At 46.7% G+C, this 8,326-nt stretch overlaps 1 long non-coding RNA gene across 1 annotated transcript; it reads right to left on the minus strand.

Annotated features, from left to right (window-relative positions):
• Window positions 1–3,347: 3,347 nt before the first annotated feature.
• Window positions 3,348–6,908, minus strand: LOC142582062 (uncharacterized). Its single transcript, XR_012828372.1, has 3 exons — window positions 6,350–6,908; window positions 5,655–5,717; window positions 3,348–3,628 (listed from the first exon to the last, which is right to left on the minus strand). It is a non-coding gene; the product is annotated as an uncharacterized LOC142582062 (long non-coding RNA).
• Between the last annotated feature and the right edge of the window lie 1,418 nt (window positions 6,909–8,326).

Raw genomic sequence — 8,326 nt, forward strand, 5'->3', positions numbered from 1 at the left:
GCCGGGCAGGGCAGCGGCTGTAGCTCACCAGGAGGGCGCTGTGGAATTTTACGCCGTTGGCACGCCGTGCAAGCGCGTACGTACTGGCGCACGAAGTGATACATGCCGTGCCAGTAGAAACGCTGCCTTAGCCGAGTATACGTTTTCAGAACAACGGCGTGACCATTATGAGGAGCAGCATGAAAATAAGCGCATATGTCAGAACGCATGTGTCGTGGTATCACCAGGAGCCATTTGCGACCATCAGGCAAATAATTTCTGCGGTAAAGAATGTTGTCGCGGACAGTAAAGTGAGCGGCTTGGCGACGAAGTGTTCGAGAAGAGGGTGTGGCGGATGGGTCGTGGAGGAAATTCAGCATAGTTTAAAGCAGGTGATCCTTACGCTGCTCGTCCGGCATATCAGCGACGTTGAAGGCTGACATGGATGCGAAGAGCGGAGACACTGAAGCCACATCACAAGGTAGCGGCGATCGGGAAAGCGCATCGGCGTCAGAGTGCTTTCTGCCCGATCGGTAGACAACGCGGATATCATATTCTTGTAAGCGGAGTGCCCATCGGCCTAGGCGACCTGACGGATCCTTCAACGAGGACAGCCAGCAAAGTAAATGGTGGTCGGTGACAATGTCAAAAGGGCGACCATATAGGTATGGCCGAAATTTGGCGAGCGCCCAAATAATGGCCAAACACTCCTTTTCTGTTACTGAGTAGTTGGCTTCTGCCTTCTTTAAAGTGCGGCTCGCATATGCGACGACGTACTCGTCATAGCCGTCTTTCCGTTGTGCAAGGACTGCACCAAGTCCGATACCGCTGGCGTCCGTATGTACCTCTGTAGGCGCTGTGGGATCGTAGTGTCGAAGAATCGGTGGCGAAGTAAGTAGGCGACGTAGTTGCTGGAAGGCTTCGTCACAGGAAGTTGACCACGCGGAGATGCCGTTGGTAACGGTAAGCAAATTGGTCAGTGGTGCGATGATAGTCGCAAAATTGCGCACAAAACGCCGAAAGTAAGAGCAGAGCCCTATAAAGCTGCGGAGCGCCTTAAGAGTAGTGGGCGTCGGAAACTCTGCGACCGCGCGAAGCTTGGCTGGGTCAGGAAGCACACCGTCCTTCGATACAACGTGACCCAACATTGTTAACTTGCGAGCAGCAAAACGGCACTTTTTGATGTTAAGTTGGAGGCCAGCAGAGGTAAGGCAGGTCAGTATCTCACGCGAGCGAACGAGGTGCGTCGGGAAATCAGGCGAAAATACCATGATATCATCAAGGTAGCACAGACATGTTTTCCACTTGTAGTTGCGAAGGATGGTGTCCATCATACGTTCGAAAGTAGCGGGCGCGTTGCAGAGCCCGAATGGCAGTACGGTAAATTCGTACAAGCCATCGGGCGTGATGAAAGCTGTCTTCTCACAGTCATCATCTGCCATCGACACTTCCCAATAGCCGGAGCGAAGATCCAAAGATGAGAAGTACTCCGCGCCTTGCAAGGAGTCGAGGGCGTCATCTATCCGAGGCAGCGGATAGACATCTTTACGAGTGATCTTATTGAGTCGACGGTAATCCACACAGAAGCGTATTGACCCGTCCTTCTTGCGTACTAATACTACAGGAGACGCCCAAGGACTGTGGGAAAGGCGAATGACGCCACGGTGCAGCATGTCGTCGACCTACTCGTTAATGATCAGTCGCTCGGCTGCCGACACGCGGTATGGTCGCTGGCGTAAAGGAGGATGGAAACCAGTGTGTACGCTGTGAGTGACGGTTGCCGTACGCCCCAGAGATAGTTGGTCACAGTCAAACGACGAGCGAAAATTCTGAAGAAGCGCGAGGACTTGCTGGCGATATGGAGGCGGCAGATCGGCGTCTACGACAGATTCAAGAACGTCTGACGACGACGACGACAATGATGATGATGATGTGCACGGCACGGGAGAAGTGAGGGCGTCGAGTTCATAACAGGCCGTGTCGTCGGAAACATCGAGAATGTGAAGCGGGTCAAGGGGCTGAACACGACCGAGTGATTCGCCGCGCAGTAACGTCACATGGTAGTGAGACGGGTTACACACAAGCATTGAGGATAATCCAGACACAGTGGTGAGGACGGCAGATGGGAGTGGTAGGGCCTTGCGACGTAGAAAAATCGGCGACGGTGTAAAAAGTACTGTAGCGTCTGGCGCGGTAGAGCAAGAGACGGGGACAAGCACACACATGTCGGGTGGTATGTCCGTAGCGGACACAATAGTGAGCTTGGAGGCTTTTTGTTCAGAGGGGTCAGGCAGCGGGGCATCGGCAAGCGGGAAGAGCGCCACGTCGGCCCGGGCACAGTCGATGATGGCACGATGGTGAGACAAGAAGTCCCAGCCGAGAATACCCACGAAACACGCAAGCAGCTATTTGATGTCTAAAAGATGTCTTGAACGGCTAATTCAAAAGCCTAGTAGCTGTCTTGATCAAGACATTTTGTAGCCATGGACGTCTAGAAGTACTTCAGTAAGCCCTGCTAACGTTACGCTAAAAGTTGGCTAATGGACAGCTTGACAAGAACAACTGAAGACTTTTATTAGACATTCCCTCGAATTTTTGCGGCAGCTGTTACAGTAACACGACGTTTGCCCACAGTTACAATTTATTTTAAACGAGGCATGGACATCAGAAAAAAAAAGTTTATATTGTCGGATAGAGTGATGCAGAGGTAGTTTTTCCAGATGTGAACCATGGGAATAGTGTAGTACAGCCTCATTGGTCAATTTGTGCTTTTTAATTAGACCAATCTATTGAATGCCACCTGTCAGAATTATTTTGTAAATAAAACAAGATCTGTATTGTATGCTGATATATTTGCAATGTTCACTCATTGACCTTAACAAGAACATCTCTGCGTGAAACACGTCATTATTGACAAACTTCACCCTGCTGGGTCTCCACCAAATTGAAATAGTTTCTAGCAAAGAAAAATTTTGTCAGTGATGCTGCAGTTCAGGCAAAAATTACATCCTGGTTTCAGCTACAGTGGGCACAATAGCCTTACACCAGTATACGAAACAGAACACTGTGCTGCAATGAGTTAAGAAATAAAGGATAGTACACATCTGGAAAAACACTCTGCAAACCACTCTAACTAGCAATATAAATATATTTTTTCTGATGTCCATGCTTCATTTAAAAGTAAATTGTAACTTACTTTCTGGGTGCATCTTGTAACGCCACATGCTTGCACAGCATCACGCAGAAATAATGGCAAGTTCTTTGGCATACCATCCATTAGTGAATTCCTTGTATGTTGCATGTTACAAGAACTGAAAGATAAATCATAATATGCTGTTATTTTTTTTTCATAAACTGTATGATGAGCTTTTCATGCATAAAAGGTGATTGCAAGCGAAAAAGCAGCAAGGCATCAACTTCACACCATGTTACATACTCATACTTTATTACCTAATAAATTAGAAAAGATGCAGAAAGTGTAATTAACAAGAGTGACAAATAGTAGCAAAGGTGATCATGGATAAATCTTGAAGATGATTGCCGCCGCTGCCAGAGTAGGCCAGCCTTCGTAGGAAAGCACTGGCTGCCCACAAAAGCTTGCTGTCACAGGCCACGCGTGATGGTTCTTGTAGACATAGGAAAGCAATACCTGCACAGAACAGGAAAAAAAGGGCAAGGGAGGAAATGGGAATGTTGAAATTGGAACTTCAATTAGCAATATGTGCTAAGTAAGAAGTTTGGTTCACATTAAAAATAAATTTAAGCACTCCTTTTTCTTAAATTATGGGTATCTTAAGGTATGTATGCGATGATGTTTAAAATGACTAGTATATTTCCTATCATAAGAAGCCAACAAACACTCACACCAAGGACAACATAAGGGAAATTACTTGTGCTTAAAAAATTAAATAAAGAAACGATAAATTAATGGAAATTAAAGTGGATGAAAAAACACCTTGCCGCAGGTGGGAACTGAACCCACAACCTTCGCATTTCACGTGCTATGCTCTACCAATGGAGCTACAGCGTCGTCGTTTTCCCATCCACTTTCTTGGGTATTTATGTGTCCTAGTAGAATGCTGGGAGTGTTAGCCAGCGCCACAACTCAGAGACCTTGTTCCTGGCATATAGTCATTAAGTTGCATAGCAGAGTCAAAGTCAGCCTTTAATTTATTGTATGGTGTTTTGTGGCTAAAAAGCCACTTATCAACCTGTCAAACAAGTCTGAGAAGCTTCCTGCAAAATATAATCAGTTTAAAACAGTAATTCACTCTGCAGGTGAATGATGTACTAACTTAATTAAAAAGTTAAATAGCATTTTATATTGTTGAACTAAAAGCAAGTTTGGCACTTTGCACTGCCTAGCTGTTGCCTTTCTTTCAAACTTAAACATGGCACAGTACAGAGTAAGCAGGTAGCATTCAAAGGAGGACTGGTGATAAAGTAGTGTTCCAAAGCAACACTCCTAGCTGGATCAATCACTTTTGTTGATATATTTTCATGTGACCCTAATTGGCTTCGGGCAATACCTCACACAAATGACGCGACACCTTGGATGATGCGTCATACAAAGTTGAAAGTATCTCAGGATGTGATCAAATGATAACATTGCCCACTGACTTGGAAGTGTTAACATGCTGTTTCCGTGAGAAAGTGCAAAGTGATTCGTATAGGTGGCAAATTCATCAGTGTATCTATAGCCTCAGGTAATTCTGAGCATCTATGCTGACTTGCAACTGAGAAGCCACTGCACACATAAAGGTGTATTCAAGTAATGGTCCATGCAGAATAATTGCCCACCTAGTGAAAAGGCAAATGGGGCAGGCTAATGGGCCAGGGCAAATAGATTGATAAATTCTGATAACACCTCCAATGATATTATTGAAATAGGTGATAAAAAACAGCACAGGTAAAATTGCAGTTATGACAAAATTTTAAAAGCACCTCTGCAAACTGCTGGAACCCTCAGCATACCTGTTCTCCACGCACATATGTTGCAGCGCAATCTATATCTCAGACGCAGGCACCTCCACAGATCACTTTGTGATCTCCTCACAATAAGGTTAAAAAACAGTCTGGCACAAGCTACTTGATGTGATTCATTTTGGAAGCGCCAGCCAAGTGCTGATAGTGGTACAGCGAAATTGAAGTTTGTCCTTGTATGGAAACCTTGGCCCATGTTTTATCAATTCTAGCGGCAAAGCACATCTTTTACAGCACACATAAATCTTAAATTAGACTGCTTGCTGATGCTGTACAGTAAGTTCCTGTAAAGAAAATAAATCACACAGAAAACATTTAGAACAGCAAACTAATCAAATACTGGCTTGAATACATTTGTGCATTAGGGAAGCAAGGTGTAATGTACACTGTTGTAGAAAATTTTTAATCATGTATGGAATACTTCTATGACACAGCAGAGTGAGCTCTTACATAGCAATGACTAGCTACAGGTAAATTTTGTAAGGCTTAGGGAAACTAATTATTAGTAGAACTGTGTATGTACACTGACACTGAGAAATTGGTTATAATAGTGGCAGCTTATAATGGACCAGTGCAAAAAAAATGGCCATTTGTGAGACACCAACTAGCTATTTTACCACGAAGCGCTCCCTGGCCTTAACCCATATAGAAAGCACTGGGAGGACCAGAGAGGGTACAGTACATTGGCTTACACTGATCATGATGAGGTCCCGTCATCCAGCTAGTGCCAAGGTACAAGAAGGATGTCCAGCCGTCTATAGAGTGAAAGGGGCAAAATAAGATAGCATCAAGTCAGTTGAAAGGCAAATTTGCAATTACAAATAAGGTGACCCGGTCACAGTCATTCATTAATAAATGCCAAGCTGTCGTGATTTCACTCCCAGATGAAGCACCTACTAGGTTAAAGGTTTTGCTGCTTATTTAGAACAAAACACAAGTGAAATTTGTACATCAGCAGACGATTTAATTTGGAATTGTATAGATGAAGTGAACACTGCAGTTATATTTTTTGTTTTGCTATAAAGTGGGAACGCTACAAACTGCATAGTCACTGACACACACGCGCGCACACGCAAGAACAAAAGGACACAAAATAGGGCGAGTTCAGTCTGGTTCAGCATTACAGCCAGCGCGTCGTCTTCGAATGCACTCCTTTCGGTTGGCTTGTGCTACGTTAACCACAGGCTAACAAGCAGGGCAAAGTTCTGACTGTTGTTGCACAAGTCGTGGAGCTTGCTGAGTGGCTGAACACAAGCAGAACCTTCGTATAAAAGTAATGACGAAAACTCGAAGGGCAGAAGAGCCCATGTATCAAGAATTGTCGCGGGTAACACCTAAATATATTCACATTGTTGACGAAAAACGAAGCGCAATGTATTTCACTTACCGGAAAAAGTGTTATCCGAACGTGCGACGTACAAAGACGCACCGAGACACGAAGGCGGCGAACGCAGATCCCGCCATTGTGGTAGTAAGCCGTCGGCGAAAACACGCAATACAGCCGATGTCACGAAGCACTGATGCAAAACACACGGCACAGAGCATCAGCACAGCTAAATGACTCCAGTTAATATCCAGTATAAATGTACAGAACGGCTTAGAATGACGCACAACTAGATAACGAACCCACGACCGAGACATAGCGGGCGGCAATGGCCGTCTTTTCAAACTTCCTGCCTCCCAGTGTTTCCAGCACAGAATGAGATGTCCAAAAAATTTGGATTGTGCCGCCGAAGTGATCGCAGCGCGGTGGCTCTGTGACACCGCTGTGCAACACCGGCGTTTCGCTCCTGCTGCTGTAAATACCTCCTGCGCGAGCATAGAATGGTTTCCAAGCGTCGTGTGCGCGCCCCGTATGGAAAACAATAACACGCCCTTGATTGTTGATGTTCTGATGTGAAATTATTTAATATTAAAGCCAATTAACTTATGTTGCTTCCAACGAGTTCGATTTGTCTGTGGCGTCTTTTATTCGCTAACGCCGATGGCCGACGGTAACCGCACATTTAACACGTCGTTTGGAATTTTATGCACTTTTAGACAAAAAGATCTAGAAAAGTTCTTGAGTTAGACATTCTGAATGCGTTTACCAAAACAGACTCTAGTGACACCAGTATAGTGGGTTTTGCCGCAGATAGAATATATACTAGCGTATTCCAAATGCTGAGGTTATGTTTAGAAGAAATTCTATTTTCAGTCTTATCATAGACCAAGACGTCTATAGCCGTTTGTAGCCGTTTCAAGAAGTTTTTAAGAGGTTCTGTGTTTCGTGGGTAATGTCATGTGAACATGATGACAACACGAGAAATTCAACAACATAGACAATGCCGTCGATGACCACCCGTGCAGTACATTGAGCAAGCGGGGCGATATGCTGCGCAGTCGCGGTGCTTAGAAGCATACCAGCTAACGGCGTTGTGACCTTATGGAGGCTGCGACAAAGCTTTCCCTCGATAACAGAAACTGCAGCCCCAGTATCAATAAGCGCAGTTGCGGCGGTTCCTTCGACCAAAACGTCCAATAAATTGCGTGGCGACTGTGCAGGCCTTGTAGAAGTCGCGAAGCTTGCAGTTCGTGCCTGCGGAGCTGCAGCAACTAGTTTCCCTCGCTAGGTGACTGGCGGCGACGTAAGGGGGAAAAGTGAGCGACGACGTGGTGATGGCGAACGATGGGTGCCGACAGGGCGTCGAGGAGGCGGCGAAAACTCGTGGTCGGGAAGCATCGCATGCCCGGTAGTATCGTGGGAATAGGCACATCCAGGCGGTGCGACAGTAGCGTTAGCAGGTGGCACGTGACGATGGCAGAAGCGCGCAACGTGGCCGGCGACACCGCAAGCGAAGCATATCGGTCGGTTGTCGCGTGTGCGCCAAGGGGTTTGAACTGGGCGTCGAGATGGAATGGGAGGCGACACGGGAGGAGGTGCAGCTTGAAGGCGCATTGGCGCCGGAAACGAGAACGTCGGCGGCGCAGGTCGCGCGGCGACTTCTGCATAGGTCAGAGGTGCAGCCACGGGAGGGCAGGGTTGGGCGAAAGCAAGTTCTTCGCGAATGGCCCGCCTAATGGGAGCAGCCAGGGATGTGTCAGGCTGGGGAGGTCCATCGTTGAGAGGCAGCATAGACAATTGGCGCGCCACCTCCTCACGAATGAAATCCTTAATCTCAACAGAGAGAGATGCTGCTGGCGTGGTGTTTGAGCGAAGCGTGAGGCCCGCGAGAGAGTCGCCAGGTGCCAGAGCGCTGCGCGCAAGGACCCTTTGTCGACGCAGCTCATCGAAGCTCTGGCAAAGAGTGACGACAGCTGCGACAGAAGTAGGGTTCCGCGCCAGGAGCATTTGAAATGCGTTGTTCTCGATGCCCTTGAGGAT

Source organism: Dermacentor variabilis, chromosome 5 (assembly GCF_050947875.1).
Source record: "Dermacentor variabilis isolate Ectoservices chromosome 5, ASM5094787v1, whole genome shotgun sequence".
Lineage (NCBI taxonomy): Eukaryota > Metazoa > Arthropoda > Arachnida > Ixodida > Ixodidae > Dermacentor > Dermacentor variabilis.